The sequence below is a fragment of the Topomyia yanbarensis genome, chromosome 3, assembly GCF_030247195.1.
Source record: "Topomyia yanbarensis strain Yona2022 chromosome 3, ASM3024719v1, whole genome shotgun sequence".
Taxonomy (NCBI): Eukaryota; Metazoa; Arthropoda; class Insecta; order Diptera; family Culicidae; genus Topomyia; species Topomyia yanbarensis.
Window position 1 is genome coordinate 115209006 of NC_080672.1, and position 24675 is coordinate 115233680.

Consider the following 24675-nt stretch of genomic DNA (forward strand, 5'->3'; position numbering starts at 1 on the left):
TGTGAAAACAGAAAGGCGGAGGAACCGAAGAAGCCCAAGAAGATCGTGGGAAAACAGCGAAACAACCGAAACATGGAGAGCGATTGGTGAGCCGCAGAAAAGAAGGAAAATAAAAAAGTAGATCTTCGGCCGCGCCAGGAGAGGTATAGGGGAAATGTCCTAGTCCTCAAAGCAAACGACGGCCTGACGTACGCTGCGATCCTCAACAGTGCGAGAGGCTTGGCGAGAATGTAGTAAGAACCAGGCGCACTGGCGAGATGCTATTCGAGCTGAATAAAGATCCATTGATCAAGAGCTCGACTTATCGGGAACTCGTAGCGGAAGCGGAGGACTCTTCCGGAGGTGTGGATGGAGGGTGTCGTTTGCCCAATCTACAAAAAGGGTGACAAGTTGGATTGCTGCAACTACCGCGCGATCTCACTACTTAGCGCCGCCTACTAGGTCCTCTCTCAAATTCTTTGCCGTCAATAGTCACCATTTGCAAGGGAAGTCGTGGGGCACTATCAAGCGGGATTCATGGGTTCCCGCGCCACCACGGACCAAATATTCGCGATTCGGCAGGTTCTGCAGCAGTGCCGCGAATAAAATCACGATACTATTGGGAATTTGTGATGACATCATCACAGTTCCTCGATGGCGGAGTGGTTAACGCACCCAGCTAGAGACTGGGAGATCGCAGGTTCGATTCCTGCTTGAGGACATATCTTTTCTCGGTGGTTCCAACAAAAAGGTGAATTTTCACCGTTTCTTCATTCTCACTGTTCCGGTCATTCTTTCTCTGTCTGTTTTCCAGTGGACACGTTCATTTGTTCATCGATTTCAAATCGGCATATGACACAATCGATCGAGATCAGCTATGGCGGATAATGCACGAGTACTGTTTTCCGGATAAGCTAACACGATTAGTCAAAGCGACGGTGGATCGGGTGATGTGCGTTGTTCGAGTATCAGGGACACTCTCGAGTCCCTTTGAATCCAGAAGAAGGTTACGGCAAGGTGATGGTTTATCGTGCCTGCTGTTCAACGTTGCGTTAGAGTGGCACGATCTTCAGGAAGTCCGTCCAGCTTCTTGGCTTCGACATTGACATAATGACACGGAACTTTGAGGCGATGTCGGAAACGTACATCAGACTAAAGGCTGAAGCCAGCAGGATTGGACTTGCCATCAACGTTTTGAAGACAAAATACATGAGAGGAAGAGGTGACGAAATCGAAATGGTCGACGAATTCGTGTATTTGGGCTCACTGATAACCTCCGACAATGACACCAGCAGAGAAATTCAGAGACGGATCTTGGCGGGAAATCGTACCAACTTTGGACTCCGGAGGACGCTCCGGTCGAACAACATTCGTCGCCGCACGAAGTTGATTATCTACAAGACGCTGATGAGACCGGTGGTCCTCTACGGCCACGAGAACTGGACTATTCTCGTGGAGAACCAACGCGCCCTTGGAGTTTTCGAACGAAAGGTGTTGCGTACCATGGAAGACAGATGGAAAACGGAACGTGGCGCAGGCGAATGAACCATGAGTTGCATCAGCTGCTGGAAGAACCATCCATCGCGCATACTGCAAAAATAGGGCGTTTGCGGTGGGCTGGACACGTCGTAAGAATGTCGGACGACGACCCGGTGAAGATGGTTCTTGAGGGCGCTCAGCGAGCACGGTAAATCGACCAGATAGAGGACGACCTGCGGACCCTTCGAAGACTGCGAGGCTGGCGACAAGCAGTAATGGACCGAGTGGAGTGGAGACGGCTTCTGCATACAGCAAGAGACAACAAGGCTCTAGTCTGAACGGTAAGGTAAGTAAGCGGAAGCGGTGGGATGACAAGCGAACGTGAGAGCTTTAGTCCAGAAAGCAGTGGTCGAGTGCATGATTCTGGACAAGATCACAACGGAAGATTATGTGAGTAGTGCGCTAATAGAGTAATGTAACCTGGAGAAAGACCAGATGTCAATCAGGTTGAGGAAGGCGTACAGTGGCACACAGACAGCGCTAATCGCTGACCGGTAAGATCAAAGTCGGATGGTCGGTGTGCTCGTTACGATTAATCCCTAGAGCAACTAAACAAACGGAGAGGTGTTTCAGGTGCCTGGGTTTCGGCCTTCAGGCAAGAAAATGTGGGAAGATGGGGCACATTGCTAGAGACTGCATAAAGTGCTTGTTCTGTACAAATGAAGGTACAAAGGACCACATGATGGAAGACTTCTTATGCCCAGAGTACAAAAAATCGGAGGCAAGCCAGTGATGATGAAGATAACCCAGCTTAATCTCAATCATTGCGATATTGCACAGTAACTTTTGTGGCAGTCAACAACAGAAACGAAGTGTGACGTTGCAATCATTGCAGAGCCGTATCGTGTTCCTCCCGATAACGGTAACTGGGCGGTGGATAGTGCAGGGATGGTGGCAATCCAAGTGATGGCCCTGTCCAAGAAGTGGTGGATAACACACACGAAGGCACTAGAGCAGTACAATCGGATTCTGGACGCATTAATCGATTCGTTAATCGGACGTACTCCGATTGTTGAAGGAGGAGATTTCAGAGAGAAAGATGAGGCAGTCAGAGGAGAGTGTAAAGAGACATTCCGGGCGGCTAAGGCCACTTTTAAACCCTAGATAGTGCTTAATAAGTCCACCTGCTACAAGGAGCTGTGACGCTAACGTCGAGTCTCCACTGACGAGCTCCTTATAGTGGCAAGAGGGCTGAAAACGAAGATGACATTTCCGGCTGATGGACGAAGGCTACTTCCCGGACAGGTGGATTCAGTTGCTGTCATACCCATGGAAGCCACCAGGAGATCAAGCATCGTATCGGCCGTATACGCCTGCTGAATACTTTTGGTAAACTTCGTCCTTAATAGGCTGACGAACTACACTCAAAGTAAGAACAGAGTATCGTAGAGCCAGTTCGAATTCCGGAAAGGGATCTCGACGATGGACGCCATCCGTACAGTCATCGCGAGCGCTGAGAAAGCATTGAAGCGAAAGAGATAGACGTGAAGAACGCGTTTAACAGTGCCAACTGGGGGCGATCGCCGTAGCGCCGCACAGAATGCGTATCCGAACTATCTGTGCAAGGTTCTGAAAAATTACTTCGAGAACCGAGTACTGCTCTACGAAACGAACATAGGGAAAAGGTCGATTAGGGTCACGGCGGGAGTACCTCAGAGCTCCATACTTGGCCCAACGCTCTGGAATATAATGTACAACGGATGTTAACACTGCAACTGCCCAGTCGAGATCGTCGGCTTTGCAGAAGACGTTGTCTTGACAATAACCGGCGAGACGCTCAAGGAAGTAGAGATGTTGAATGCAGAGACAATAGGCATCGTGGAAACCTGGATGGCCGATGTCAAGTTGTAGTTGGCTCACCAGTGCTGGTCAGTAACCGAAGAAATCCAGCGTGTCGTGATCGTGATCAGCGCTCATCAATTCCATCGATGCGTGCACTGAGGCACCTGGGTAGGATAGTCGATGATCGGTTAAAGTACAACAGCTATGTCGACTATGTATGCGAGAAGGCTGCAAGGACAACTAACGTATTGGCAAGGATCACGCCGAATCACGAAAGAGCAAGATGCAGCACGAGACACCCCTCAATGCTCACGTATGGCGTACCGGCCTGGACTGCTGCGCTGAACTCAAAGCAGAACCGGACGAAGTTGACAAGCACGTTTCGCTTAATGGCTTTCCGTGTCGCGAGGGCGTACAGGACGATATCGTCGGATTAGGTATGCGTAATTGTCGGGACGATCCCAATCTGCATTACTCTAGGTGAGGACGTGGAATGCTACCAGCGGAGAAATTCACGTAATGCAAGGTGACTGGTCCGAGCGGACTCATTGGCTAAGTGGTAGCAAGAGTGAGACAACGCGGAGAAAGGAAGATGGACTCACCAACTCTTCCCAAATGTGTCCATTTGACGCAGTTTTGTCCGGGCACTGATGCTTCCGGAAGTACCTGTATCGGTTTGGACATGCTTCGTCACCCCTTTGTTTGAGAACGTGCATGAGACACCGGAACACGTGGTCTTCAAATTCCCTAGATTCGAAGAGGTTCGTAGGGGTGACAGTTGACAATATTGTCGTATTGTCGAAGAGATGTGCCACGACGAGCATATCTGGGATGCTGTCAACAGAGTAGTTACGAGAATACTCTCCGAGCTGCAGAGGAAGTGGCGAAGGGATCAACAAAGTAGCTCCATCAGCTGAAAAGCCACCGTGAAACCACAAATCGGATTCCGGGAGAAATTGTGTCGCTGGGGAACTCTTCGTCGGTGTAGACTAGGTCCACCGCCGAGAAGTAGTTGAGTAGTACGCGACATAGCACCGGGTTCGGGTCGCCGGGGCGCCAGCGAACCGGACACCTGGCTTCACCGGAATCGCCGGACTGACCTCGACACCCTACCGGGAAGCTCATGTGTGGGCTAGATCCACCGCCGGGGATTAGACCGAGTATACCGCGTCGAACAGTTAGCCGGGGGGCGTTGGGGCGCCAGTGAACCAGGAGCTACGCTCCACCCGGAATCGCTGGATGGCCTTCAGCACCTACTGACTGGCCCGTTGTATAGGCTAGGTTCAACGCCGTGGACTAAATCGAGTATATCGGGACGAAGCGGGGAGCTAAATGGCTCACAAAAACGTATCGATAGCTATCTACCGCCGTAGAACTCACGGTAAGGTAGATTCGCCGCCTTGGACTACCCGACAGAATCGTTACGAAATGGAAGCTAGTTGGCTCACAAAACAAACACCGGTACCGAGAGAAATTTCGTTGCCGGGAAACGCTCAGTGTGAGTCACCGCCGGATAATATTGAAGTAGATCTCGATAAAGCTGGGAGCTAAATGGCTTAAGGAGGCGGGTATTGCTGGCAGTTCCTTCGTCGGGGAACTATCGGTTGGAGTAGGGTGAGTCCACCTAGAGGACTATCCGAGTAAATCGTTATAAGGCCGGGAGTGATTCACGGAAACAGGAGCTGAATGGTTCATGGAGTCAGCATCGGAACGGCTCACGGCTAAAATAGTGAAAGAATATCTATATAATTAAATCTAATCTCAACGGTCGAGCTATTTCATGAACCAAGTGAGGCTCCGGGATAGAGAAGAAGAAAGAGGTGCGATAAAAGTACAACGAGCCCCTCCTCTGCGAAGTAATACCTTGTTGTAGTTTCTTGGGAAAGCAGGGCGAAAAAAAGAGTAAGGAGTGTTTTAGTGGTTAGGTATGAACGTGAGTTGCGAGTCCCACGCAGTGCCAATACACTACATTCCAGGCTTTTGAAGCTTTTTAAAGCTTACTGTAAAACAATATACATACATACACACAGGCATTTTCCGATATCGACGACGAACTGAATCGTATGGTATATGAGACTCGACGCTCAGGACCTCAGTTAGACAGCCAATTTTTGGAGCAATTTCATAGCCTTTCTATATGAGAAAGGCTAAACGTCAGTGTTAGAAACAAAAATAAATTTATCGGCTAGCACAAACTTATCCACCCTAGTTGGCTTCCTTTTTCTTGCGGTTAACTGCCTAACTGAAACAATTACTTACAATTGCTTACTGCACGGTCGAACCCTTTCGAGTGAAGTTACGCATTGAATTAAGCCCATCGTAGCAGAACAAAACAGATTAACCGTGCTCAGTATGTATGAACAAACGAGACAAAAATGTTAAGTTTATGCAAATTTAAATCCAATTTAATGTTCTAATGAAGCCTTTAGTGGTGAAAATTACATATCATCATTAAAATATTAGGGGAATTGTGGGAAAAACCGACACTGTGGGTAAAACCGACACCCCTCAACTTTTCCTAGAAATCAAATTTTTATTCGTTTCATAATGATACAATATTATAAGTACGTTTATTTAGAGCATTTGAAGAAAAATTGGATTTACGTTAGTGCGCCGAATGTCATAAAAATTAACAAAACATTCGACAGCAGCGTTCATACTCGTCTGGATGTAAAATTTCGTTGGTAGATTTTAAGGTTTTAATCGAACGAAAGCTTTTCAAATCACCCCATTTTTCAGTACCTATTATTATAAGCCTGTCCTATGATCAACTAGGTGCATTGAAGACGAGTTTGAAAAATTCAATATTTTTATTTGCTTTTATAAAAAAATGTGCGCTGTTGGGGTAAAACCGACACCCTATGGTTAGGGTAAAACCGACACCCTGTTAAGATGGTTGTGTATAGTTGCGATTCATTTCAAAATACTGGGGATCTTTGTGACACTTCAATTAGCCTATTAGAACACTATAGTATTAGCAGAAATACACAGAAATACTTTTATTGTGTTTAGTTCTTGTAAGTCTCTTTAAAAATCAAAGATTGGAATTTTTGCTTATCTGATTCTAACGAAGCTTTTGCTATTTCTGCAAAAAGGTCATCAAACCGAATTTCTAGTGTTCTCTTGGTTTGTCGTAGACGAATTTTATCACAATGAGACAATGATATTATGTATACCCCAATAGATCGTTGATGATCAGAGTCCGAAAAATCAAATCTGAAAAAGATAGTTTTACTAAGAAGTGTGTGTGTCACTTATAAGTGAATGAATCCAATTAGCAGAACGTAGAGCGCTTGAAAATCTTCTCTTATGAAATAAAATGACACTGGAGGTTCCAATGATGTGCGCAAGGATTATTTGGAAATACTCATATCAATAAATAATCCTATAGCATAAAATACTCTTATTTATAGTACTACGCTTTCGAACTTTCTTCCCCTCACTACATGATGAAGCAATAAAAAGCACATATTTGCATCATACATACTCACACTTTATTAATCACGCATATATCTCATTTTTAATAAAGATAAAGATTTTAATAAAGTGGAGAGAAAATAACTTAAAGGGGGTGTCGATCTTACCCCTATGGAGTGTCGGTTTTACCCGCAGTGCTTACAAAAAGTCACTTTGTTTTCCAAGTTTTACAACCAATATTTTTTAATGAAATTAATTTTTTGAAGCGCTGAAAAAATTAAGTCTTGTTAAGAATTTTCTGAAGAAGAATTCTGCATAAAAATTATAATTTTATTGGTTTTGTGGCAGCTTAGAAAAAGTGTTAAGCTTAAGGTGTCGGTTTTAACCATAATTCCCCTACTACTATATTGTAATACTCGTTTGTGTCTGGTTCATTTGAGCATGGATGATAGCAAGTAATATTCATTAAAGAGCTAATCTCGTGGTATGCAATACGCCATCGCCATTGATTCCGTAAGACCCTACAGGCATACCGCCACAGGTGCGCTTGGGTGTTCTCCAGTAACGGTACACTCTACCTTCGACTGAACCAATTGTCTCTACCAGCAGTTTATATCGAATCGTACCGAATTAATATACAATTATTCAATTAATTCTTGGTTGCATGTACATTCCGTCTAGCCGTTGGGTCTCTCGTGGTGAATGTGTTTCACTTTTTATTTCCCAGCTCTGAATCGTGATTGTAGGCAACTAGCCACTCGACGACTACAATATCTGATGATTGGTACATGGACACCACGTCACGCGCGAGGGCATAAGGTTCAAGAGTACTCTCGGGCTACCGCTACAACCAACAACAGCAGTAGAGAGTATGGTACATAATTGATTTATTTTCGAAAATTGATACATTGCTCTTGTTTTTTCTTTACCTTTCGGCAATGGATTGTTTATTTGTTTTCAATCTCTCGGGTGGAGTACATGCAACCATGAACTGGAAGTGCAATCGTGTTTTCTGTTTATGCAAATGACATACTGCACTCCGACTGGCTCCCTCCCATCCGGAGGCGATTTGGATAACCGCGGATGCTGTTGAGAAAAGTTGGGGACAGACATCGTGTCCCGCCTTAGCAACATGTTAGCGTCGGTATTGGCTGTTGGTCTTGGTATTGCCAGCAACCACGATCGGGGATGACCGCTGCCGTCGAAAGCTGCCACTTTTTAGCCTAGTAGCAATAAGGACAGGTTGTTGGTGATACCGGTTTCTCATGGATGGCGGGGAGGTTCATTGAAGGCGATTTAGTGCGTGATTTATTGTCGCTGCCAAAAGGTGAAGTCATCGAATGAATCGAACGAAATGTTCAATTCGGTGAGGTTCTCATAGCTTCGAATACCGGGTGGGAAGCTTGTCATTTCATTTTTACGGCAATAATTAAGTTATCATGTCTCGAGATACTAAAAGCTACGAATTAAAAATGTATGGGAAAGATAAGGACGGATCACTGCAGAAAGCAGTAGATTTCTAGACAAGAAACGACGGGTAAACTCATTACACAATTTAACGAGAACATATTGTAAATTACGAGTAGTACTTGACTTATATATTATGTATAATGAAAGTTGTCGAATAATCGCTATTGAATTTGCCGATGGTCAAAAAATCATAAATTGATCGAAATGATGGTAAAATTTAACCTATCGATAAATAATTTGTGTTAAAAGAACACAGAAAATCGGATAAAAATATTACAACAATTTGTTCGTAACACCGCTCATTGCAGTGGTAATAAGCTCTACAAGCCGCATGCCTGTGCGTCATGATTGTCACCACTAGTTAATACGCGTTAAAATATCCGAAACTATGATTTCGTCAGTAAATTCTGGACTTTATTGATTTTGAGGAGGTTTTATGCTTCTCTACTTTTGTACTATAATTGGGCAAGCAATTCTTTTTAATTGTCAAGCCCTCCCCCCCCCCCTCCGCCATTCTTTATTTTGTTACAAATATCAAAGTAAGCTCATATGCCAAATTTCACATCATTAGGACAACCCATGTCGATTGAAGTTATTGTCATTGGCACTGTGGGAAATTCATCAGGAAAAATACATTAAATGCTATAACTTAGTAGCCCGAGAAAAAATATAGTTTATAGGGTCGCACTATTTTTGAACAGAACAACTTTAAAAGAGGCTAAATTACCTATAACCTTTCACAGAATAAAGTTTCAGTGTACTGTTTCTTAAACATCTATGTAACGCCTATTTAGCAGAATTGACTCAATTTTCAGCATAAATGAAAACAAATGTTCTATTATGTGCTTCTATTTTCACATCAGCGATCCAATTATCTCCTCCTGTGCGTGACAATTTCCACCTCATTGAGAAACAATCTAGTTGAAACGCAATGCCTTATATTCTAGTTGCGTCGATTCTAACTAGGTATCCAGATCATGGACGCCAATCAGTCAAAACAAACGTAAACATGAAAGAACCTCATCAGCTGTTAGTAGAAGAGCGCACAGAATTACGCTCGCAGGAAATAACCATGCGAAGGTTAACAACTAGCATGACAAGTTTCATATCACACATTGCTTTTTCCCGATCCGAATTGTAAGTGCAGATGAAAATAAAATCTCTGTAATCAACAATTAGTTGAATAATTGATTACTCATACCTGAAACTGCATTACAATATATTTGCAAGTTCATGTTCTAGTTTGGCCGCCCTGGCGATTCATTTTTGTAAGATGGATGCAAAAAGTTTGTTTTATCGGACAAAACATGGCGATAATGTGAACCCCCGTATTTCATATTATCCTTTTATAACACTAGGCCTATCCTAGTGTTTGACGAGCGCTTTTGAAGTGAAATAATCGTAAAAAAGTTCTCCAGCTAAAATCAGTGCAATGTTTAATATATTTGTTCCGGAACAACAAGATATGGGGCGGTAAATGCTGGCTAAGCGTCGTTGCGTCCTGTTTCGGTTCACTACGTGAGTGAGGTGAATTAGCAGATATTTCAATAAGGTGATTTTATTTTAATTAAAAGTTGGATTTAGAGGACAGTATTAAATAAATATGTGCATAACTAATAAAGAATAATACTTGAGCTTATTTTTGCACACCTGTTTTAGCCTTATCGATAGTGTCATTGTCTCGTATGCTTGGTTTGAAACCAAGAGGTACGAAATAGGGTCACAATAGGTTCTACTGCCATAATAGATACATCACCCTATATTTTGTAAAAGAAACGACCTTAGTATTAGATTATAAATATGATCGTTTCTTGGAAAAAGGCGAGAAGTTGGGGTTTTGGGATATGTTGCCCACACACCTAGAAAAAATAGTGTAAATTTACGTCTCCTGACCCTGACATATACGAGCATCAAAAATGACTTAGTTTTACGTTTGATTTTAATTTTACATGACGTTTAATTTCGTAAATCATGTAATTTTACTCCACATATAGCGTTTGTTCTGAATGGTAGGAAGTGTAATTTTACGTCATTGCGCATGTAAAGTATATGTTTCATGTAAAATTGAATGGAACACGGTAATGTTCCGTAATTTCGTAAATTACGGTTTGTTAAATTGTGTCATGTTTTCAATTACGTCAACGATAAAATTCAGATTTTTTTGGTGTGCACAAGATCCTCTGTTTCTAGAAATATTTCTGCTCTACGTCTGAACTCATAGATTTTTGGTAGTTTTTCGGAATATTTGCAACCTTCAGTAGCGTCTGGCTCAAATGGCACGTTCCCCATGTTGATCGGAGATTTGCGCCTTTGAGGTTCTAGGAGGTGTACCACATTAATTGAAGTTAGGTATAATGGACGTTAGGCATAACATACGTTAGGCATAATAGACGGTTGGCATAATGGACGTTAGGCATAAATTATGTCATTGAATTATCACTTAACGAAACTTAGGCGGTGATGACCTCGGGTGGAAAGAGCGTGAATGTTCGAACTTTTTTAAAAGTTGTAGATTTACTCTGGAAGCTGGTCAAACTCGAACAACAAATAAAAGAAGCAGACCGAATGCTTGGCATGCGAAAACTCAGCTTGCATTAATATCTTGAAGTACAACCGATACATTGCACATTACTAAAAGAGGCTAAACATTCTTGTTTAAAATCCATTTCATTTGTATTAATGTATGAATAATGCGCACTAATTTAGATTAGTTCGTACATACAGTTGCAGTTATCCAAGAAGAAAATATATGCCTTGAAGAACTGCTCATGCTGGAAACAATTATGCATTGGCGGCTTTATATTGATTATCTCTCATGTTATTCAGTTCAATGATTATATTTTTGAGGCCAACGGAGATAGAATTACGGGATCAGTCTGATACGAGTGAGATATTTTTCGTATACTGTAACGAGTAACCGAAATAAAAAAGGTATCGTAACAAACGTAACATCCGTACCCTAATGCTGATTCTGCCAATAACACTGCAAGTTCCCATAGGTTCCAAAACTGAATTTTTATTCATAATTTTGCTTTATTTTTCAATATTTGAATATTGAATATTGTATTGATAATACATCAAATTGGCTTGAAACGAGCTTGAATCAAAACTGTTTAAACATACATTATGCCTGACGTACTTACGCCTAACGTATTTATGCCTATTGTCGCGAACCCGTTCAAGGGCCGTTTGTCATCTATAGCAAACTTAATCACTTTCTCATACATATATGTATCTCTATTATTCTTCAATCATTTTTTATCAAATGAAAATTATTTTCATGAAATGGTCAGGGTTAAGTCAGACTGGACAAAGTTGTAACATCTTCAAAAATGAGATAATGATTGCACTGGATAAAGAATTTCTTCAGCTACATTCTGCTTTTACCAAATTGTTTCCATTTTCAAAAATAAATACGATTTTGAGTGCTTTAACAGTTCATGATGTTAGGAGCTTTTTACTATCGCAATTTCTATGTACATTATCATGATATCATCATAAGTTACCAATCGGATTTTTCACGCGCTAAAACGGGTCAAAATGAACTGGATCATAAAAGTGTATCCAATCGGTGGTATCTTATGATTTTGGGAACTATTTCGACTTGTGACTCTGTAATGCATAATTATTGCGCTGCGCAGTTTATGTGTTCCTTCGGGACATCCCACTGAACCTTATCAAAAACCATGTTATACTTCATGAAACAGTTCACGGAACAAAATTGAATCCATTCGTAATTTGAAATATTGAGTTAAACAGAAGCAATTATGTAAAAAATCACCCCTGAGGCAACATTCGTACCTGAAATCTTTGGGTATCCGACCAATGCATTATGCTATTCCCGGGGTATGATGGCGTAGCAGGAAGAACACATGATTATCGCATTGGCGAGTGGCGACAGTGCCACTTCCTCTGAAACGAGATCGCACAAAACCGCTTTCCCCATGACCTAAAACCTTTTGTAGCTGTTGTGCCATCTTATGACAAACGCCATTTTGGGATAAACTGAGTTAAATATGCCACATAACTTGTCAAAAAAATCTCTACAAAGTGGCGTTTTTAGAATTTCGACAGTTTGTTTGGTTACTGCGATATAGCGAGAAATGCATTGAGAAATTGTGTGGTTTTTGCTTCAAATGGCTGTGTATAGGGATTGGCTCCAGTTATCTTGATGTTTACGATATTTTTCTGTGTAGAACTGTCTGAAAAATGCAATGGCATAATCATTTTCAAAATAAAAATACACGAATTGTGAGAAAAATGTAGTTTGAGTTTTAAACTGCAAATATAGCGTATTTGGCAACACTGTAACCAAAAATAACTGTTTTCTAGATTCCCTAACTCATTTCCTTCAAAATGCATCTCACCGATTGTTTATAGACCAAATTAAGCCAATAATTTGAATAAAAGTTAATAACTGATGCTTTATTTGCATGCAAAAAATTTTATGCACGGTTATAACACGCCATACAAATTTTGTCATCAATACACACCTATGACAAGTGTGAGTGCGACTTTTGTTTACATTTTTACTAAAAACTCGCAATGTAGTCAATCGATCTTCATAATATTTGAGAGACTAATACAGAATATATAGAAGCACCAATTGTCTTCTCTGAATTGTTTCTACCATTTATACTTTCCAAGATATTCAATCTAAAACTTTTAAAATGGTTTTTTCTCGAAATGTGCTAAATCGCGCTTGTCATAAGATAGCCCAACAGCGCCGATTTGATCAATTTTAATTTCTACTCTAATTACTTCGAATGGTAATATTCGAAGTCCAATGGGAAATGGTAAGGGTTAGTGCATTGGGTTGGATACCCAAAGGTTGTAGGTTCGAATGCTGCCTCTAGGGGTGTTTTTAACATAATTGCATCCGTTTATCTCAATATTTCGAATCTGTTTAACCCATTGGATACTACTAAAAATATTATTTGGCGATTGGAACTCAGTCCAAAACACAATAACATTATTAGTTGAATTCATGAATAATAATATTTTATTGTCCGAAAATTTGAAAAGGATCGGTCCACTAGGCAATTTTTCCGTGATGCGATTCTATGTGGGACACTCTTCACAATTTTTTTTTCGCTAAAAATGTTACAAAAGGGCGGACTTCTTTAGTAATTCAGTGACTTGTCACTGTAGCTCCTAATTGTCGCGAAAAGTACTGCTTATAATTCTTGTTCAAAACAATGGGTTGTGTGGTATGTGGAAAGAGCTAACCCCTCGCCGCTCACTCCGGGATTAGCTTGACGATTTTCAGTATGATGGCTTAACCTTCCTATATGAGAAAGGCAAAAGTGAGCAGAATCAACTCAAGTTCAACCAAGTAAATTTTCGCGAAAAATTGTTTTGAGATCAAATCAAATTTCGACGGTTCAGAAATTTAAATTTTCCTTTACTCCGTCGTAGATGGCCAATGTGGTCAAATTGACTTTGGTTTGCAACCCGTCAGGGTAGCAATTTGGCACTGGGTGGAAATATACCTGTTTTTGGTTACTCTTTACGTAGAATGTATTTGTTTTTTATGCTCAAAACTGTCCCACATGATCGTTCACATTTCTCTGTAAATGCTGTTGGTTTTTGCTCGTTTGAACGTTTCGGTAGGGCTGGATAGGTGTAGTAAATTTGATGATATATTTGTATATAAATGTTAGGGTTTAGCTAGGTTCTAATTCTCTGCTTGCTGTGAAAAAGGAGTGCTGAATTCGCGATTCTGCAAGGGATGGCGGTGGCGGTGGTGAAATGCAAGGTTTATTTTGGTGGCGACGGTGTGAAAACGAGAAAAAATAGGGAGAAGATCGCAAACCGTTGTGCGAAAGATACCCGCGTGTGAAAATCTCAACCGCGAAAAAAAATACTATCGCCCTCTTCACGATAAGCGTTTATTTCATTCTTACGGAAGTGCCGGGGGGCCAAGTGTTGGCGAACCCGCCACTCGTATCCGTCAGTAGCAGCAGATTAGCGCAGGATTGGAACAAGTTAGTAAAGTTAGTTCGTTTTCCTGTTTCTTGTTTTGTTTGTTGTGGTTACGAAAATCCAGTCTTACCGGTAGAGATATCTTGGCCGCCCTGCTTTAGACAGGGTCTGCCGGGCAAATTTATATCAGAGACCAAGTAGCGGGGAAACCCCTACTTACAGGTTTAGTGATTAGAAAATCCAATATTTTTGTTCCCATTTGAAGAAGTTTTGCATCTTTTTGATATGACGGTGGTACCAGTTTATATGTCCATATGTGCTGTGTTGCCGCACTCTTCAACCCGTAACTCCGGAAATGCAAATCGGCTTAGAAAAAAATCATTTTCCGATCTTGACGAACTGAGTCGGATGATATGATACTCGGCTCTCCAGACCGCGATCAGGTTGTCGATTTTTAGAGTGATGGCATAACCTATCTATATGTGAAAGACCGGCAACAGCAAACTCAATTATCACATGGTTACTATTCAGTGCACTCATTTCAATGTGATCTTTGTGAATCATTCTACGGAACCTCATAGCATCTGATATGCAACTACTGAAAAGTGCCTCAATTGCATTGTAGAGGTACTTATGAGTACTAAAATTTTTATTCCAGAGTGATGTAGAGGCTCTCCCGCACGCGATTCGCATACTTTTTTTTTGTTTCGATTATAGATATTTTAACCTTAAGGTCATTCGCCTCTTCGGGTTAAAAAAATCTCTTATGAAAAATTTCTAACCCTAAGTGCGGGGTCGGGACTCGAACCCAGGTGCGCTGCGTACAACGCAATCGATTTACCAACTACTCTACGCCTACCCCCAGATTCGCATACTACTCGTGAGCTTAAAGTACCTGCAAGGCACAAATTCTACTCATGGGAACTTGCCATTTGAGCCAAATTATGCAGATCCTTTGAAAAAATATGCTACGGTTTCTGTGTATCCGATATGTAAGTGATCTGATTATCGCCAACGATGATAGCTTCTTGTTTAATAGCTGTAATTTTCTTGTTCCGTGCAATGCACACTGCTAAATATTGTAATACGCTCATTAGCCGTAACCTTGTAACGAGGAATCATCAACCGACTAACCCACAATTCCCAGCTGGAGTGAATACTTCAATCTAAACATGGCTTATTATAATTACTGCAAACTAATAAACTGACTCGATGCAGTATGCGCACAGCACGGCCAAGCGCGAGCCCTATTGAATCCAACCCAATCGCTTGTCTCAGCCAATGATAGGTAAGTGCACCTATAAACGGCGGGTGCACTGAAGGAAGGCAAATTGATTACCTTCGTGCATTTCTAATCTTTTTCAATTTGAATAAATATCGCTTTGGGTGTATTTTCTCATTAGAGACCATGGCTCGGTATTAGTGTTCAATGTAGGACAGACAGCTCCCGAAGAGTGATTGTACTCTAGGGTGGCTCATAGAGGAGAACAGGTCGCCAGGCCGGGTGTGTGTATCTTCGCCAGCGGGTGTCGTTTGCATGTGAAGCAGCCAACGACGACATGCTGGTGTTTTGTTTTAATTAAACTTAAAAGTTATACCAGCCAGGTATAAATAATAACAGGTACACAGTGAGAAGTGGGGAAATATTACAGACTGTAACTCGAATATTTTTTTGAGCGCGGCTGTAGGGCATACCATTGAATGCGCAAAGTTCCCATAAGACTTATGAGTCGTGAGCTGGAGTGGCTCACGAAGGATATTGTCGCCGTTATACAAGTGCAAGCCCGCGCCTTGTCATAGAACATTAGTTCGCAGTCGTACCGCGATCCCAGGCAGTTGTGACTAATGGATGCATTCCATATAAAGCTGATCGTCGTGCAAGTGCAACGTTGATCAAGTTGTATTCCGATAATTTTGAGAAACTTTAAAATGTTGTTATGCTAAATATTGCATTTGTCTATAAGGAACCACATCCTTTCAACATTTGATACATACTCCCTAAAACAAGTTTAGCAATATTCACAATACCACATATAACAGTGTTACACACGACCGATGTTATGTGGTCATTAGTACACTAGACTTCCGGTCTCCGGCTGCTATGAGAGAAACGCAAAAGCAATCTGCTGATATGAGTTGAACAATCCGTCATAAGTTGGCTTAATATATGTACAGCCATAAGTGCATGAGTAGCTTGATGTACTGATGTCGCCCTCAGGATGGCGAGATACTAACACATAACATTGAAGCTGATTTTGCTACTCGACTGATTGATATTGTACGATTGTAGTCAGTGACTCGTGTTCTCCATGGAGTTACACGCCGTTAGTTCGGTTAAGCGATTTAGTATTTACTAATTGACATCAATTAGACCTATCTTGGAACACTTGTACCCGGTGGTGAACGTTTTTATCAAGCGCTATGCTCAAGATACTGAAATAAGAAACCAGCAGTAGTGCATTGGTACATAATTTTCATAAGCTGTTAGGTGTATCGCTGCACTCTTGAACGACCAAACGATTCGATTAATGGAGCGAAATTACACACCTTGACAGACTAATTGTGTCCTAAGGGGTATTAAGAGTAGAGATTGCTTTGGCTAGGCGAAGTGATTTATCAATTTGCTGCCGGTGCTATGACAAGGGAGCATAAGGATAAGGCTTGAAAGTGCAGTACGCGTGGCAGAGCAAAACTGTTATTTAATGCCTGCTTCACGGTGTTCAGAAAGTGGAAGTAAAACAGGCGTCGAACAAGTTAGTTTAGAAACCACTATGTTTCTCAGGATTTTGCGGAAAACTCCCCCATGCCACTTATTATGCTTTACGTGCCAAGCCAATATTCCCATATTAAATTAAGTTAGAGCCGTGAGTGCTCCTTCTGTTCAATGCATTGGCTAAAGTGATATGGCGATTGATAACAATAATTTACCAAAATCTTGATTTTTCTATCTCACTATGATTTTCTTGGGGATAAAAAAATTGAAGCTGATTTTGCGAACATTTATTTTTAGATCAAACGGTACAATGGGGCTCAACATCCACGAATCCAAGGAAGCAGCAAAACAAGTTTAGGAGTGAGTTCTTAGTCTGCATTGCATCGTTATGTATTTCTGTCACGGCAGGTGCCATGTTGTAGCTCACCGTTGTATAGGGGAGATCGGGGCCGGCTGGCCGAGTTTTGTTTTCGGAATTTCTGTACTCATTCTGGTTAGACTTTCTGATAAACATTTTACGTTATCATGAAGATACAACTCTTCTGTACATATGTGAAAATGTTATTAACAATCAAATGCGGAGTGAAAAATCGGTCAACCAACCCCTGAGCTGGGGTAGGTTGGCCGAGTTTGGTAAAATAAGTAAAATAGTACATATCAAATGTATCAGTGGACAAAAGACTGACCAGAAAAATAATGAATTTTTGAAAACTCAATCGGTCCACCCCTGAATCGATTCCTATTCCCACTAGGAGTACTTGCACCAAATTTGAAACAAATCGGACAAGTCTAACTACCGGACCAACGTGCCTGAAATTTGTATGGGATTTTTAGATAATTTACAAGTAAAAAACACACTAGTTCGCATCTTCGCCGCTAGGTGGCACTGTATGCATTGTATTATTGTATTTATTGTTTACAACTTTATTGAAGACTGCTAGTTAAGCTGGCATTGTTAAAAGAAGTTACTAAACTTTTAACGAAGTGATGTCTGAGTCAGTTTTGCGTGGGGCCTAGCAGTGCATGGTTGTGTATCAGTACTCGATTCTTACGAACTATACATTTTTGTGAAATAATGGTTAGACTTAGCTCAATTGTATGTTCAGAAGAATTGTAGTACATAATGCGAGTTATATTTTGGTTAGAAAATTTTAGTGCCTCCTGTGACAGCATAGAGGGCGCCAACACTGACTTTTCATAGAAGAGACATATTTCGGTGTTTTTCCTTTTTTATAACATGAGCTGTTCTTTATATGATGATTGATCTGATAATTATATTCCTTTCTGAATGATGGTTTGCGATTTGCGGTGCAACACTTATTTGGATCGCTTGTCGCAATCAATTATACAGAAAATAGTACTGCAATATCCAATAGCTCAATTTTTTTTCGAATGTGCCAGACACAAAGTATGTTCGAAAAGGCTAGGACGGAACTGCTTTAAAGTTGACCGCATAGCCAGCGTAATGCGATGTAGCCGCATAAATAAGGCCAAGGAACAGAAGCCCCACCCCGCTCGAAAGCGGCGGCCCCTCGCAAGTAAACCTGTGATCCCCTCGTTTGCCAGGCTTACTCAACCATAGGTGCTATAAATTAGTTTAGGTTCGACTGATTGGAGTAACGTCGGACAACATACGAAGCAAAGCGATGTGGCGTAGCCATATTAGGCGGTAGTGTTGTTTCATTTATTTATATATTCATTTATTTATTTATTTATTTTACTACAACAATTACTTTCGAGTGTTAAACATGATGAAGTAACTATGATTGGTATGCGACACCTTTAGTTCTATATAGGGTAATGAGCTCTACCACCATGTTTATATTATCACCCTACCCATTTGAAGCCGTTGGTTAGAGCAGTGTCTTCCATCTTTGTTCAACACATTGAGTGAAATGGTAGGGCCAATAATAGGGTCACTCGATTCGAGTTTTCGTTGGACTGAAACACGAGCATTTCACCGTTTTCAAGCCTTTTGTGTTATTATATTGGATCATAACAACGAAGCAAAGCTCCTTGATGTCAATTTATACGCATTCCATCGATTGTAGGCCGAGGAGTTGAAGAATAAGAGAGGCACCCTCACACTTTAACAATATTATAGGCACTTTATCCTATAATATTGTTAAAAAATCTTTTGTTTCACTATAATATCCAAAAAAATATATCTCTATATATATTATAAACTATTTTTCTAAACTTAAATTATATTTTCAAAAATACAAATTCGCCTTTGTTCGAACATTGCCAATCCTTTAAAATTAAATCTATGAATATATTAGTTATGATATTTGATTTTTAGTTTCTTGAATGGTATTTTTTTTAAATGAAAGGTTAAAAAGTTGGTTTCTACTTTTAATTTATCCGACCTTCTATTTTTCGACATTTTGTGTTTCGACCTTTTGTCGTTCGACCTTTTGACTTTCGACGCTTTGTTATAGATTCGTATAATGTAAGGGATTGTCGTATAGGTTGGGACGCTGTATAGGATGGGATAACTCGATATTTTCGTTCCTATGCAGTGTTGCCTTCTGTTATTTTTAGCACATACTAGACTCGGTCGTAGCTCACTTTTGATGCCATATTGAAGTTATAGTTCATTCATTCTGAGCAAAAAACGAGCGAAAAATCTTTTGTTGTGCTGATTTTTGGGCCATAAATCGAATCTTTTTCATCGAAATTGCAACGTAGGGTAGACGTGCCCTTATTCATCTCATTAGTCACGGAATCACACTATTTCGCTGATAATTCGGCTTAAACTGATTGAATTGCGCTTAAATAGGTATCAGCATCTTTGCTTCGTTCTTAAGAAGCAAATCAATAAAAAATCTAGCTTGGAAAATGTATAATACTCGCGCTAGAGCGAAGCGAAAAGTCGAGTACAATGCACCTTTATTCATCCTACCATTTGAGCAAATGCGTTGAATAGAGATAGCAGACACTGCTCTAACTAATGTGTTCAAATGGATGGGATGAATAGAGGTGCTAAGATGAATTAGGGCACAGTAACCCTAAATAATTTAAAAGTGTTAAGACTTCTTAAATGAAATGTTATTAGCGATCAGGATTTTGCGTTTGTTTAATTGGATTTTTTTTCTTCGAAAAGTAGGTTGGGACAAACGTGTTGTATAGGTTGGGACACCATGCACTTACGCATGCGTACAAATTGTCTTTAATTATTTAAATAGTTTGAAGTGTCCCAACCCATACGACACATTTTTTTGGCCATTTTATCGTCATGCAGCAAATTGATCCTGAGTCTTATTTAAAATTGCAAGTAAACATCTTCCATTCGCAGACATTAAGCCACATAATATATTTACAAAATGGTGTACTACAAGCTAAAAAATATTGTCATGCAAACAAGATATCAGTCTATAAACAAACCCGTCCCAACCTAGATTACATTCCCTTACAATAGGTACAAAAAAAATCCACGCATTACTTTTAAACTACCTTTTAATTTTGTTAGACTTAGTTCTGGCAATTTTAGTGAACTTTAACTTAAATTTATTTTTACTACTTATTCATCATGCATATTTTTCCTAATAATCATCAATATTCGCATAATATCCAGTTTCGCTCAGAAAAAATGTTAGCATTTCACGAATATCAAAGTGTACATTGCTCTCTAAATTTACAACTCGGCCAACCAACCCCACACAAAATTCGGCCAACCTACCCCAATGCAGATTTTCGAGATCAATCACGATTTAAAAAAAAACAAAAGAAGGTTACACAGGAAACCGTTATACCATTTTGTTGGGTTTTGAATACCCTTTCCAGCGGTACCACGTTTTTGGTAATCGGATGTAAATTGATTCGCGTTATACACATTACTTTACAAAAACAGAAATTCATTTTGTTGAAAAACACCTAAAACATCAAACGCAACACAGTTTTTTATCTCAAAATTTTTTTTTGGAAAATTGAATCGTTCAGAATAGAATTTTACTTCAATATTTTTTTTTACTTTTTTGTTATCAGTTGGGAGTTTTCACCGCATGCCTCGGCGAAAAAAATGCGCTTTGGAAGAGGGGCCCATAACTCCGGGCAATTTTCAATATTTCTTTTAAAACAACTTGTTTTTATTTATGCTGTTTAAATCCAAACTAGCATAATTTTTTAAAAAACTCTCGAGCTTAGCGCACTTTTTTCTTTCAACTATGTATATAACCCCTTAATTGAGGAATCGGATCAAGTTTATAGTCAATGATTTAACCCTTTCATGCCCAACTTTTTTCTGGAGTATGTAGGGTTTCAAAACTAATTTTCCTGGAAAACGGTAGGGTAAAGAAACACGAAAAGTCTTTTTTTCATAAAGATAGATGCTTCCCTCGCAGTGCTACAAGCTGCTAAAATTTTACCTTCCGATTCTCCATACAATTCTTCTAGAATATTTACAATAGTCCAATTGCATGGAAAACGTAGCTAAAGATAGTCTAAATTGATAAGTTTTATCAGTTTTCAATAATATTGCAACATGATATATGAAAAAATCATTTTTCGCCGTCACCGTCAACTGTTCCTGGCAGCACTGCTCTGTCTGAATCCAACCAGACTAACTACAATAACATCAATTCTAGGGCTGATCCTTGTAACTGTTAATACTTCATTGAAAGGCAATAGTCACATATATTACCCTTATTTGTTTTTGTGAGCAAATCTTGCCTCAAATTTATAACTGTTTAAAGTCGTTGTTGTTTACAAACAACATTGGCATGAAGGGGTTTAGTACGCTCTAAATCCTATTTCATTGCTATATACATTAAGGGGTTACATATCTTTTTGTGCGAAAAATGTCATGAAAGTTTGAATTTACGTAAAGGCATAAAGCAATGATTTAAAGAATTTCGGTACTACATTTTTCAGTGAAACAAACAAGCATTAGTTCATAAAATAAAATGGTAATTGACGCAGTTTTCCCGAAACCCCTTTTTATTTAAGTGGTTTGCGGTGATCACGATTGAAGACCAATAGATCAACTAAAATAACGAAACTCAAAAAATTTCATTAGTATATGGGTATTCTGCGTACCTTAACGATTAGTTGATTAAATAATAATTTTATCCTGCATTCGGGAACGTTTTTCCTAAAAAATCGCTGAGAGATTCCATAAGAAACCGGCCGACCACAAAATATAACCATCGTCGATTCGAACGAAACTTTGAAGTTGTGTTCGGTTTATGAATCTCCATCATTTTCTCTGACAATTGCAATATTGTGATACAAGAGCAATTTTTCAAAAGAGTGTAAACATTTCTACGTGCCTTGATTTCAAAAATTGTTTGTTCGATTACTCTATTTTATACAGCATAATTTTCTGAGAACGAGTTTCAGGGAATAAATAATTATGTATGAAAAAAATATACACCGAAAAAAATTTTGTGATATTTTTCACAAAAACAAAAATTTGAATTAAAAATTTAAATTGCGAGAAACCCATTTTTTTCTAATTTTTTATATTTTGTCAACGAAAACCTAAATAGAAAAGAAACATTTTGAATGTGATTGTATGATGGAGAACTTATCGGTAAAAAAGTTTTTCTAACAATAACTTTATTTATGTTTTTAAATTTCATACTAATTGACATACAAAACTGTAATTTTATTACAGAATACAATTATATGTATCATTTTAAATCGAAATGCATTTAACAAAAAATTTCCGAAATGCGATAGTTTTTGAGATATTCGGAATTTTGTTCCAACGAAAACAGTTAATTAATGTGATTATGTCCTTTTTGAAAGTTATTCGCGTTACCCCGTCATAAAATATCAAAAATGAAATGTTTATCGTTTTAACGATGTAAAAGAAATTTTTTCAATATATTTGGGTTATGGAGAAACTTTGAATAAAGATGTTTTCTTAACAACAACTTTTTACATATTTTTATAATTCATACTATTTGCAGTCAAAAATAAACGCTATTTTAAATCAAAATGCTCATAACAAAAATTTTCTAAAATGTAGTGGTTCACGAGATATTTCAAATTTTGTTTTAACAGCGCAATTCTTTTGTTTTATTGCGACCTTTTCAGAAGTTATTCGCAATTTCTCCATCAACAACAATACGTTTTTCAAAAGTCTTATAACATTTCCTGCAACTTCTCTTTTGATATCAAGGCGATATTATAACCCATTTGAAAGTTATATGAAAATACCCAAAATATGATCGAACTATTTAGCTTAATCATAAGACCCTATGGTTGAATAGCATTTTGGTTGTTTTCGTATAGCTTTTAAATGGTTTACTATATCACATTGATGTCAAAGAAAAAGTTACAGGAAATGTTATGAGCCTTTTGAAAAACTTATTGTTGTTGATGGAGAAACGCGAGAAACTTCTGAAAAGGCCGTAATAAAACGAAAGAATTGTGTTTTTAAAACAAAATTTAAAATATCTCGAGAACAACAACATTTCAATTATTTGTTGTTGTTATAATCATTTTGATATAAAATAGCGCTTAGAATCATATCCAAAAAGAAAATTGTATTTTTGACTGCAAATAGTAATTATAAAAATATGTCGAAAGTTGTTGTTAGGAAATTTTTTTTATTGAAAGCTTCTCCATGATCCAAATATACTGAAAAATTTTCTTCTACGTCTTTAAAATAATAAACATTATTTTTGACATTTCATGATGGGGTAATGCGAATAACTTTTGAAAAGAGCATAATCACACTAATCAACTGTTTTTGTTAGAACAAAATTCCAAATATCTCTGAAACTATCGCATTTTGGAAGATTTTTGTTAAATGCATTTCGATTTAAAATGATACTTAGAATCCTGTTCTGTAAAAAAATTACAGTTTTGTATGTCAATTAGTATGAAATTTAAGAACATGTATAAAGTTATTGCTAGAAAAAAAATTTACCGATGAGTTCTCAATCATACAATCACATTTAAAATGTTTCTTTTCCTTTTAGGTTTTCGTTGACAAAATATAAAAAATTAGAAAAAATGGGCTTTTTTGCAATTTAAATTTTTAACACAAATTTTGTTTTTGTGAAAAACGACACAGCATTTTTTTCAGTGCATATTTTTTTTCGTGCTTAAACATTTATTCCCTGAAACTCGTTTTAAAAAAGTTTTGCTGTATAAAATACAATAATCGAACAAAAAAAATTGTAACATGATGCACTTAGAAATGTTTACGCCCTTTTAAAGAATTACTCCTTAGTCGAAATAATCTTACTGATTGTGGAAAATTTTTAGTCTTCCATGCCAAGGAAACGTGTAAAGTGTCATAGGGATCTAAGATGGTCCGTCACGATTTTAAATATTTTCGGACGGATCTTCGTGGAATTCCTCCGCTGTTTTAAGCTATAAAAATTGTATTAAAAAATTCTCATCTGAAAAACCAAAAACCAAAAATTAATAAGAAAATTAAGTTTGAGTGTGTTTCCGGCAATTCGTGATCACGGAAAAACTATTTTTGGAAAAACGTCTTTTCGAGATAATCGAGTTTAAAAATTCAAGTTACCTTGCTCTTGGTAGACTGTAACTTTCAATCTATTTATCGGATCCCTATATAAATTTAGGAAAATATTCTCAAGGAGTTGTACTTTCAAATAAAGTAATAAAAAAATAAGTAATTGAAGTAATAAGTAAGTAATTCTTTGAAAAATAAAAAGGTATGTAACTCCCTAATAGTTTTGTACGGGTTATTTTACAGGGACACCAATTAAATTTCTCGGGACTTATAATATTGCTTTGTGGATAATAGAATTGAACAAAAGAAATAGCTGGAAATGCTTGGCGGGAGCTGACACTGAAAATTTGGAAACATCAAGCGCCTAAATTGATTTTATACGCTTTTGTTACTTGGTAATGTCCAGGAAAAT

At 38.7% G+C, this 24675-nt stretch overlaps 1 protein-coding gene and 1 non-coding gene across 2 annotated transcripts in view; one reads left to right on the forward strand and one right to left on the reverse strand.

The window, feature by feature from the left end:
• Positions 1-24675, reverse strand: part of LOC131692484 (uncharacterized) — a 273903-nt gene that overhangs the window by 88474 nt on the left and 160754 nt on the right. The window lies entirely within an intron of this gene.
• Positions 628-700, forward strand: Trnas-aga (transfer RNA serine (anticodon AGA)). Its single transcript has one exon. It is a non-coding gene; the product is annotated as a tRNA-Ser (tRNA).